The 12,403-nt window shown below is 41.8% G+C and overlaps 1 pseudogene; it reads left to right on the top strand.

Annotated features, from left to right (window-relative positions):
• The first annotated feature begins 769 nt into the window (after positions 1–769).
• On the top strand, positions 770–1,220 carry LOC124507556 (60S ribosomal protein L32-like; annotated as a pseudogene).
• The last annotated feature ends 11,183 nt before the right edge of the window (positions 1,221–12,403 follow it).

Below are 12,403 nucleotides of genomic sequence, written 5' to 3'. Positions count from 1 at the left end.
TATGTTTCTGAAAAAGTAACTATGTATCTGAAAAATTATGTTCTTTGGTAATACTTTAGACAATATTTTTTTGGCCGTGTTGCCTCACTAAGGTTATAAATAACATGGTCCCTTCTACTTTTATTTTCCTAGATTAGCTAGTTGCCACCAGCTCCAGTTTCCTGGCTGTAATAGAATTGCATTCTGTTCAGCTGCAAATGCTTCGTCACTCCTCCTCACTGTCACCTCAAGGCACGGATTTCAGCTGCCCATGCGGGAGCTGAGTGCCTTTGGGGATCCTTTCTTCTGATCCAGTTGCCCTGTTGCTCTTCCATAGCTACTCCACAGGCTGCCATCTTGAAAAGAAAGCAAGATATTTCTTGCTCATTCATTCACTCAGTTATCCGTTTTTCCCAGAAGGCCTTGAAGCTGCAAGTACTTGTGGGTGTGTCCAAAGCAGGCTGCCAGCTGGGGCAGCTTGTATTGCCTTCCCAAGCTGTGCATCTAGGGGAAGCAGAATACACGACCCCAAAGTATGCCCCTTTGGCATGTGGATTCTTTTGAGCTGAAGACAATTCAGGCCCAACAGACTCAGGAAGAGCTGTTTACCTTCCTTCCCCAGTAGTGCCTGGCACATAGTAAGTGCCGCATGACTATTTGCTGTTGTTTTTGATATTATTACTGTTAGTGCCCGCCTCATAGGTCACGTGGGAATGAATGAGATGACAAGCAAGCAAGGGCTTCCTCAGCACTCCTGCGGAGGCAGCAGCTATCCGTCACTGGGCATATCATGGCTGACCTCAGACCTCTGGTGAAGCCCAAGATCGTTAGAAACAGGACCAAGAAGTTCATCTGGCACCAGTCAGACCGCTATGTCAAAATTAAGTGCAACTGGTGGAAACCCAGAGGCACTGACAATAGGGCGCGAAGAAGATTCAAGGGCCAGATCTTGATGCCCAACGTTGGTTACGGGAGAAACAAGAAAACAAAGCACATGCTGCCCAGTGGCTTCTGAAAAGTTCCTAGTCCACAAGGTCGAGGAGCTTGAAGTACTGCTGACGTGCAACAGATCTTACTGTGTAGACAGTGCTCACAGTGTCTCCTCCGGGAACCGCAAAGCCGTTGTGGAACGAGCAGCCCAGCTGGCCCTCAGAGTCACCAATCCCAATGCCAGGCTGCGCAGCAAGGAAAACGAACAGACAGCTTATGTGCACATTGTATTTGTGTTAATAAAACCATAAAACTACCAAAAAAAAAAAAAAGCATGCAAGGAGCTTAACTGTCTTGAAGGAATTTAGAAAGGGGAACGGCACCAGGAGAGAGCTAATGCCAAAGTAACTTTTTACCATAAAGACTTATCTTCATGGCACCACAAACATTTGTCTATCAAACATTTGCTCTTCTCATCTTCCTATGAATTATCTTCCTCCCCTTTGGCACCTCAAACCTCTGCCCCTTTCTCCTGGGCTCAGGATGGCATATAAGTGTCAATTGCCTGACTGTCTTTGGGGCTCCTGCATATATGAAATTTGTTTTTCTCCTATTAATCTGTCTTATGTCAACTTAATACTAGACCAGTCAAGGAAAATAGAAGGGAAAAAGGGAAAAGTTCTCCTCTCCTACAAGAATCTACCTGGAAGAAAGGGTACCTCTGTCTAATATACACAGAGGAACTTTATCAGCTACTGAAGGGCTTGGTTAGGAGCACCAAGAGCCCGTGGGAGAGGCTTTGTCTCAGGGAACATCTGTGTCTCACTGCAATTTAGCCATCAAACACCCTGGAAATGGGATTTGGGGCCTGAGGAGTTTTCTGCATTTTCTCACATTAGTTTGGCCAAGCAGGGGTTCTTAAGAACAATGATAGCAGCATCAGTGAGGACAACAGTAAACAGTGGCCGATTGTATTTTCCAGAATTGATTGCAGGCATATCTTCATTCTGCATGTTCTTCTAAAATGTGAGCTTGCTACTCCTGATCACAAGTGGAGTCCATTTCTATACTCCCTTGAGCCCCATTAGTGCTTTGACCAGTAGAATGTGGTGGAAGTGACCCTGGCATTTCCATAGCCCTTTTCATGTCCTGGTAGCCTCCACTCTCAGAGGCCAGCTGCCATGAACACTGGGAGACTCCTCTGTGACCACCAGGTCGTGAGAAACCCATGTGGGGAGACCAGGGAGGAAGGCATCTGTGTGAAGGAGCCGTCTCAGAGAGGTAGCCCTGGTGAGCCGTCAGATGACCCTAGGCCCAGCTGTCCTTTGGGTGCATCCACACAGAAACCCCCAAACTAGATGGGCCCAAACGTGGCCAGTCAACCCACAGAAATGTGAGGGAGAAGACACTGCTATTTTAAACCACTAAGTTTTGGGGCATCTTGTTGTGTAGCAATGATACCCAAAACACCCTTCCTGCCTTCTGCCGCTTCCTTTGAAAACATAATTCCATTTTTTTTGAACTGAATATCTTTTGCTTCTTGCAACTTCATTGCCAGGAACTAGAACCATGGAGAAAATGAAGAATATAGGATGTGACAGAAATCTCATTGTAAAGATTCTGGTCAGTGCTGTCCACATTTCTCATGAGCTGGTTTTTGGTTTGTATTTCCTCACTTCTCATTTTGTCTGTTTCTACCTGTCCTGCTCTTTGACATAAGATACATGAAAAAGGGGGCACTTGAGTTGACTCAGTCATCGGTTAAGCATCTGACTCTGGATTTTGGTTTGGGTCATGATCTTGCAGTTTTGTGGCTTAGAGCCCCACATCGGGTTCCACGCTGAGAGTGTGGAACTTTCCTGGGATTCTCTCTCTCTGTGTCTCTCTCTCTGCCCCTCTTCAGTGCTCTCTCTCTCAAGTAAATAAATAACCTTAAAAAAAGAGAGAGAGAGAAAGATACAGGAGAATATATGAACTCCATTCATTCATGTTTTTATTTTAGTCATTGGTCATGGAGGTGACAGTTACTGAGACCCAGGACTCCTGGCTATGGCGGGGGGTGGGGGGGGGTGGTGTCAAAGAAAAGAAAGCAGCTTCCTTGTCCCTGTGAGACTTATCACTAGTCAGGGAGACATGCAAAGGAACAGTGAATGACACCGTACAGTAATGCCACAGGAAATCTATCAATGAAGTACTTCAGAGAAAAGGAATTTCTACCCCCCTCTCTCAAGGCCACAAGCAAGAGAAAACTTCAGGGACTTAACTGGGCTGAGTCGGCAATGCTACACTCTGTGCCTGGGATGCCCTCTCTGAGGAAGGAGCCCTGCTTTGTGGTCATGAAGATGGTCAACGAGTGGCTGGCCACGGTTAGCTCTTTGCAATGCTGAACTGCTGACTGACTTCCACTTTGACCATTTGAAAGTACTCTCTTTCCTACTCCACCCAAACACTTCCAGGCTCGGGCTCCAGTGGCACTGAATGGTCTGACTTACTTGCTTTTCCCTGCCTTATATTGTTCACTATTTCATATGTACACATTCGACTTCTTTAGGGCGGCTGGATGTTTTTTGAAGGTCTTCTTTTTCTCGTTTACTCCTGCTATGGGTAGGGCACTTAGAACTCAGTAAGCATTTCACAGTTGATTGGTTGGAACTGGATTGGCTGGATCATGAAAAACTTAGAAGTAAAGTGTTCAGATGCTGAAAGCCTTAGAGGTATTAAGTCATTTGCAGAACTCTTAGCACATGTCACGCATGGAGCTGAGCACTTTCCAGTCCCTGACTTATTACAACTCGGTAAGGTAGGTAACATTATTCTTATGTTGTAGCTGAGGAAACTGAATGTTAGAGAGTAAGCTACCCTGGTCAAGATCATATGGTGAGTGAAGCCTGCCTTTCAGATCCACGGCCCTTGAATTCTGAAGTTTACGCCTCTACCATGATGCCCCATTGTCTTACCTTTGGAGTCCAATGTGCCGGTCAAGTGGGGCTGTCCGTCAAATGGAGTGCAGTTTTTATGTGTCTGGTTTCCCACTTTCCCCAAACTTTCCAATTCTAAAGCTAATATACTTGGGTTTAAATTTAGCAATCTCTCATTTCCAGCCTCTAACTTAGTTTGGATATCATATCCAAAAAGTTGGATCCAATGTGTATATTTCTTGTGGAAGCAAAAAGTGCAAACCTTCCAGCATCTGTTACTTATAATTGCTCTGCATTAAATTACCATTTTGGATTTAAATTTGAAAAAAAGTACATTTCAATACCAAGACTTTGATGTGGAAATGAACAAGGGTGGGAAGTAACTGATACCCCCCATATTTTTAATAGAGGAGATGTATAAGAAAATCCAAAGTCAAGGGAAGGTTCCCTGGTTCTTGTTCTTAGTCTTTGGAGGAGATTGTGGAATGTCATACTTGTGCTGGTGTTGAGGACCAGAACTTACAACACGCATCCTGAAATCTCGACTGGTTAGCCTTGAAAGGTTACCTCAAGCTCTTCCCAATTCCCGTTCTGTCTACAGTGGTTGTAGGTCCTTCTCTGCTACATCCAGCTCAGCTCCTGGTTGGGAGATCCACATGGAAGCCAATACCATGCACCATCAGCATCCTGTAATCAGCACGTCTATCCTTATAAATCCAGTGAACGTGGGAGGGGTCAGGGGAACTCATAGAAATCAATAAGAAAAAAACTAGTTGGATAGAAAGGGAATAAAAGATGCAAATAGGATATAATCATTTGCTAGGGCTGCCATAACAAACCACCACAGACCTCGCGGCTTAAACAGCAGAAATCTGGGGCGCCTGGGTGGCGCAGTCGGTTAAGCGTCCGACTTCAGCCAGGTCACGATCTCGCGGTCCGGGAGTTCGAGCCCCGCGTCGGGCTCTGGGCTGATGGCTCGGAGCCTGGAGCCTGTTTCCGATTCTGTGTCTCCCGCTCTCTCTGCCCCTCCCCCGTTCATGCTCTGTCTCTCTCTGTCCCAAAAATAAATAAACGTTGAAAAAAAAAATTAAAAAAAAAAACAACCAGCAGAAATCTATTGCTCATGGTTCAGGAGGCTGGGAAGTCCAGGGTCAAGGTGCCTGCAGGGGTGGTTTAATTCTGAGGACTCTTCTCTTGGCTTGCAGGTGGCTACACGTCTTGCTGTGTGTTCTTTCTACCTCTTCTTTGCATGAGTGCAGGGAGAGAGAGAGAGAGCCATCTTTCTAGTCTCTCTTATAAAGCCACTAATCCTGTTGGACCAGGGCTCCACCCTTATGACCTCATGTAACCTTAATTATTCCTTTAGAGGCCTCAGCTCAAATTCAGCCACACTCAGGATTAATGCTTCAACATATGAATTCTGGGGGGACACAAACATTCAGTCCATAACACAGGGCATTCACAGAAACGATAATACAAATAATCAGTACACAGGCACTATTATGTTTTTAACAACATTAATGATAATTAATTTGGAGATTATTGTACCCTAAATGTTGTTCTAAGCATTTGGCATCTCTTCACTCATGATATACTTTTAAGACCTCTATGGCAATGTAGGTTCTATTATTACCTTATTTGGCAGAAGAGGAACCTGATGTATGGACAAGCTAGGCAACTTTGCCAGGGTCACACAGCTCGGGAATGGCAGCACCAGAATTCAAGCTCAGGAGCTGGCCTCTGAGTCTGAGCTCTAAGATGCTCAGGCTGTTCATAGGTACAAACCGGAATGATACACTAATTTTTAGCCATTGGAATGATAAAAATTTGAAAGCTTGATATATTGATACATCTATTGTTGGCAAGAGTTTGGGGAAAATGACATCTGTACACACATGGGTGGAAGTGGAAACTTTTGAAAGGCAATTTGACAGTAAGTATTACAATTAAGTATGTGTGCATTTATACATTGAGCCAGCAAATCAACTTCTGGAAATTTGCTTTATAGATATGCTTACAAAATTATGCCAAGAGAGTGCAAGGATATTCACTGCAGCTTTGGTGTGAGTTAGTCAAAAGCCTGGAGTCGATGTAAATGTCAACCAATAGGGCAGGGTTTAAAGAAATCGTGATGATTTGATGGAATGTGGATGTGGGAGCACTGATACGGACATATCACAAACATATACCGATACGTTCTATTCGTTTGTTAAGGCTGCCATAACAAGATACTGCACCCTGGGGGGTGGAAACACCAGAAATCAATGTCCTCACAGTTCTGGAGCCTGGAAGTCCTAGAGACCTCTCCTTTACTTGCAGATGGCCACCCTTTGGCCGCCGCTTCACATGGTATCCCTGTGCGTGTGTGCCCCTGGTGTCCTCCGCACATCTTAATTCTCTCTTCTGATAAGGACAGCAGTCACATCGGATTAGGGGCAACACTAAGGCCTCTTTTTACCTTAATTACCTCTTTAAAGGCCATTACCTCCAAATAAAGTCACATTCTTTTTTTTTTTTTCTCTCTCTTTTTAAAAAGATTTTTGTGTGCGTGGTTTTTTTTTATGTCTATTTATTGTGAGAGAAAGAGAGAGAGACACACACAGTGCGGGCAGGGGAGGGGCAGAGAGAGAGAGACAGACAGAGAGACAGAGAGAATCCGAAGGAAGCTCCAGGATCTGAGCTGTCAGCACAGAGCCCGATGTGGGGCTTGAGACCATGAACTGTGAGATCATGACCTGAATTGGAGTTGGATACTTAACTGACTGAACCACTCTGGTGACCCTCCAAATACAGTCACATTCTGAGGTACTAGGAGTTGGGGCTTCAACATAGGAGTTTTAGGGGACATAATTCACCCATAACATACGTGGAAAAGATAGATAATCTTACGAATAGTATATTGTCTTATGTGTAATTTGGAAAGCTACATAAGGCTGGTATATGCATTGACAATTTTTTCTGTAAAGCTCTGCAAGAGACTCTGAAGCAGACTTACTTTGGGGGTAAAAAACTAGATGAGCTTGGAGTGTGGTTGAGGTTAAACACCTGTTTTACTTTTCTATCTTTCTATGTTTAATATTCTGACCATGTGGAAGCATTGCTTTATTTTATTGTTCAAATCTCAGCAAGGGCTACCTACATAGAGGGATTGATTATGCAACATTTTTGCCTTTAATTTTTGTTGAAGAACTTAATAGATATTATTAAAATTAAAAAATATATACTCTTAAAAAGGAACAAGAAAATTGAGAGGAAATGGACCGCTTATATGTGGAGAGACTACTGGTTTATGCTTAACTTTGTTTTCAGTATGATGTGATATATTGATGGTCTTTGAAAAGAACTTCTATACTATTTCATAACCCATGGTCCCATCCCATTTTTCTGGTGTTATTTCAATTTATAAATTTTTCTTGAAGGTTAACCTATATTAGGAAAGCATTGTGTCTTCTCTTCCCTGGAAATGGTCCAACAAGAAAAAAAAAAAGACATTACCATCAACTTTTGACTATCTCAATTCTATTGATCTGCTTTAGGGATTAAGCACAGCAAATTATTAATCACTGCCCACCTTCTGTTACCAGCAGGCTCCTGGGTCACCTTCTCAGATCATCAGTGTGTTCATTAAATGTCAAAGAATTTTAACATTTGTTCAAAAGAAATGTGATCAGGAGGGAAATCTTTTACACAACTGTTCTGCAAAGCAAAATCTCGAAATCTCACTTGCTTCTGGGTATGGATATGCCACTACTTCCTTCTAATAGCAAAGAGCCTTTGAATTGAAATATTTTAACAGATTTGACCCATGGGGAAAGGCAAAGAGGAAATTACTTTTATTGAGGGCCCACCATGTATTGAATACATATGTTCTCTCATTTGACCTTCATGGCTACCCTGTGAAATGAGTATTATTACTTCCCATTTACTGATGAGGGAATAGAATCAGAAGGTTCAGGAAGAATTTCAAACTCTGGCACCTGGGGTATGGATGGAACCAAGATCCATCACCAGGTCTTTGCATCTGGAAGCATGTGTCCAGCCTTGCCTCTGCCAACAGTTCACAACAAGGGCGCTGCAGGGCCCTCTGGCTTCGGGGATTGGTGAGACGGAGCAGGACAGCAGGTCCAAGGCCTGGGTTTCCCTTGGAAACAGGACAATGGAAGAATCTTCACTCCAGGGGAGTGTCACCAAGGGAGACACTGGTTCGATAGTAAAGCAATGCTGCTGGAGGGGTTTCCACTAATTCCTTCCTTTTACACAGGGGGAAAATGAGGCCCAGAAAGGTTAAGTGAATTTTACTCTTATTTCTTATATTCCCAATTTCTTCTTTCTTGTTGCCTTTTGTAGATTTAAAGAACAAAGTAGCAAGTTCTGCAGTGCAGGGAGATGGTTTGCCAGAGGATTCTCTGTGGGCTGTGTGGCCTCATTCCTTTTTATTAGCCCACTGCCTAGATGTACTTGAGCTTTATCCTGTGTTTTCCTTTCAAGGTTTCATTAAGAAAGAAACTTTGGAAATCCTCACTTATTTTATTATATATGTTTTCAAGGTAGAAAAATAAAAATACACAAAAATATCTGAGGTGCCTGGGTGGCTTAGCTGGTTGAGCTTCTGACTCTTGATTTCTGCTCAGGTCATGATCCTGGGGTCATGGGACTGAGTCTCGGATTGGGCTGTGTGCTGAGTGTGGATCCTGCTTAAGATTCTCTCTCTCTGTCTGTCTTTCTTTCTCTTTCTGTCTGCCTCTCTTTCCTTCTCCCTACCTCCCTCTGCCCCTCTCCCCCATTCACATGTGCTCACCTGTTCTCTAAAATAAAATTAAAAAAGAAAAAAGAAAAACATACAAAAATATTTAAAAAATGAAATTCCACATAATTTCTTACCCCACAAATCAAAGTTTGGGGTATAACCTTTCAAATACTTTACCATAATATAAATGAATGTACCCCATGCCTAACTATACTGAAGTCTGAGGCAAAACAAACAAACAAACAATATTGATCTTTTCTTTATTTAAAATGTTGGTGTTTTGTTCATCATGGATTTTTTTGCATTACTTTGATTTTTCAAACATTACATTGAAATATTATCTGTGTTAGTTACTGAATTTTTTGGTGTCCCTTAAATTTTGTTCCTGAGATGAATTCTGTTCTATATCATTGTCTCATGCTTGCCCTGGCCTGGGAATACACACATTACTATTAAAATAAGTTTTATTTTCAGCTTATTTTACAACATTAAACCATACTATAATGAGATTTTATACTTCTATAGCACTTACTATATAATTCTATAGAATCACTATTCTTTGTACTCTATGTGTTAACTCAATTCTTGTAACAGCCCAATGAGGTAGGTACTGTTTATATTATTTCCACTTTGTAGATGGACAAACTGAGGCATGCAGAGTGAAAGTGCCCAAGGTCACACGGTTAGTGAGGGGCAGAGCTGGGATTTGAACTTAATAGTGGGGTTCCTACAGTGTGTGCTCTAACCTGCAATGAACTCTGTCTCTCCTCGAGCACAATATCCTGTTACCTACATTTTTTTTTTAACTCTATCATGGGAATCTTTCAATTCAATACAGAAGACTCTACCCATCTTTAGATTCCCAATATGAATGGAAATTTATAGGTAAAAAACCCAAACATCTCTCAAGAGCACCTTGACAACCCCCTCTCCTGTAGCCAGTGGCATTGCCTCCGCCCCTGCCCTTTGCCTATCAAGACTGTTTCTCTCAAGTGGACTTTTGACCATTTCAACTATAGCTTCTCTTTTGTGCCAATGTTCTTATTTTGAAGATAATTGACTTGAGCCAGCAATCTGGCTGCTGTGTATGCAGAGCAAGCCACCTCTTCACAAGCTTAGGGGAAACATTTGGAGCACAGATTGCAAAGCACCTGAATTTGAAATGTTTATTTCTTGGCTGGCTTTTATTTTCTTCCAACTATCAAAGGAACTCTGGCTGAAGTTGACGCATTAATCACTTGTCTAATTTCATTTCTTAAAACCTAGTTATTTTTAAATGATAAGTAACATGATTTACTGCCCTTTTTGATTTAGAAACCTGTTCAAAATGCAGAGTGGTGTCTGTCTCTTTGTTCACAGAGTCTTGGGATGCTTTTTCTTTTTCTTTTTGGGATAATTAAATGCTTATGATTCTTTCATCGAAAATGCATGTTCATTATTGATATAGTTCATGCACTCCGGACCATTTAATTTAGGTATTGGTTATTTCTAGTAAAATGCAATATGGTTGGCATCCCTAGATAAGTGGGCTAGGAGAAATACCCTGACCCATTGTGATTATTTTGCAATATGGTACCTTTCCATTTGTGGGTAGTTAGCAAATCCTGCTAACAAGGTCACTAATTCAATCCCTAGATGGCTCAGTTCCAAGGCCAAAGTCTGTGCTCTGATTTTGTGATGTGGAACATTGATCACAGAGTGTGTGTGTGTGTGGGGGGGGGGGGGCAATGGGGTAAGAACAGTTTGAGTAGTTTATGTGTATCACTGAGGGTGGTTGGTGGGGAGGTAGTGGGTAAGTTAGGTGGTGTTATGGGCTGAATTATGTACCCCCAAATTATATGTTGACATCTTAACCCCTAGACTCCCAGAATGTGACTATATTTTGAGAGGGTCTTTAAAAACTGTCATTGAATTAAAATGAGGAGACCACAACTGGTCTTCTCCTGAGAAGATATCAGAGGACAGCCACACACAGATGGGGACTATGTGAAGACACAGGGAGAGACGACCATCCACAAGCTGGGGGCCTCAGAAGAAACCAACCTTGACTCAGACTTCTAGTTTCCAGAATTGTGAGAAAATGAATTTCTGTGATTTAAGCCAGCCAGTCTGTGGTACTTTGTTATGGAGGTCCTAGGAATCTAATTCAGGTCCTAGGAATCTAATCTAAAACAGAGTGGACTTTTGAAATGAATTACATACATTTTTGGTAAGCTGGTCAAGTTAAAGATCTCATTAATTTTACTGTCCCTGGTAATTTTTGTACCTGGAAATAGATTTCCTGCTCTTGAATTGTTGTGATTCTCCATGTTATAATGAAATAGCTTTAGTAGCCAAAATGGACTAAGTGTACTAAGTGGTTGGAAATTCCAGTGAATCACCTCTGAAGAATGGGCCGTGGAGGACTAGGGAGCACAGCTATCCTGAGGCAACTGTTGAAAGACAGGGTGCCACTTCCCTTTGAATGGAGGGGAAGGAAACCATTGCTCTCATGTGACCAGCATTGTGCTGTGAGCTTTACATACCTGGTGTCCTTTCATTTTTGCCACAAACTTGCCATGTATTATATTATCCCTGTTTTACAGACAAGAGCATGGAGGACATGCCAATTATAAGAACTTGTGGCTCAAATAGGTCTGCCTACATGCAAACTCCATATTGTTTTTATTACACTGTGATGCCTCTAATTTCTTTTCTTTTCTTTTCTTTTCTTTTCTTTTCTTTTCTTTTCTTTTCCTTGCTTTTCTTTTCTTTTCCTTTCTTTTCTTTGTTTAATTCTTTCTTTCTTTCTTTCTTTTCTTTCTTTTTTTAAAAAAATATTACTGCTTTGGTTCCTATGATGGCTAATTTCATATGCCAACTTGGCTTGGTTATAACATCTACTTATTCAGTCAAATAAGAAGTTATTTTCCTGGTTGTTTAGCCAGTCTAGAAATTGCTGTGCAAGTTCTTTTTAGATATGATTAACATTTATAATCAATAGACTTTGAGTAAAACAAAGATTACTCTCTAATTGGATGGGCCTCATTCAATTAGTTGAAAGCCTTGGAGCAAAGATTGAGAAGGAAAAGTTCTGCCTCAAGACTGCAGTATCAACTTTTACCTCAATTTCCACCTTGCTGGCCTGCCTTACAGATTTTGGCTTTGTCAGCCCCACAGTTGTGTGAGCCAATTCCTTAAATCTCATTCTCTTTGTATATGTCCTATTGGTTTTGTTTCTCAGGAGAACCCTGGCTAATACAGTCTTTAATTAAATTTGAGTCTTCAGCTTGGAAGGTAGGAAGTCTCTCAGTTGTCTCAGAGTAAGTTACTTGCTGTACCAAACAATCTCCAAATCTCAATGGGTTGACACAATAAAAATTTTATTTCCTCCATATCTTGATCCAACAGAGTATTGGGAGGTTGGTCCTTTCCATGGTGATTAGGGAACTGGGCTTCTAGTCAGTTTTTCTGCCAACATCCAGGGTTTCTGATGCCCATCCCCAATCCTCTGCTCTGGCTGGGAGAGGAGGGAAGTGAGTGGGTTAGAGGTCAGCCTGTGGGGCACACTTTTCTCCTATATTCCACTGTTCATAGCTGCAAGGACACTGGGTGTGTAGTCTTCCTGGAAAAGTCCAGAAAGGAGAGGAGAAGCACATGTATTGGAGAGCACTGACTTTCTCGGTTACAGCCTTATAGCTGTCAACATGGCTTATCATGTCAACATGATAAGGGGAGTGGTAGGAAAAAAATCAGCAGAATAAATGGATGTTGTTTTTGAATGGAAACACAAAATGTTTCTATATGTTTATTTTTAAAGTTAATTCATGGATCTTAATTTTAATGTATA

The sequence above is a fragment of the Lynx rufus genome, unplaced genomic scaffold (genome assembly GCF_022079265.1).
Source record: "Lynx rufus isolate CCGP_SWC_20201006 ecotype Redwood Valley unplaced genomic scaffold, mLynRuf1.p SCAF_12, whole genome shotgun sequence".
Classification (NCBI taxonomy): Eukaryota; Metazoa; Chordata; class Mammalia; order Carnivora; family Felidae; genus Lynx; species Lynx rufus.
Note: the sequence above shows the minus strand (reverse complement) of the source record. Positions and strands in the feature narration are given on the sequence as shown.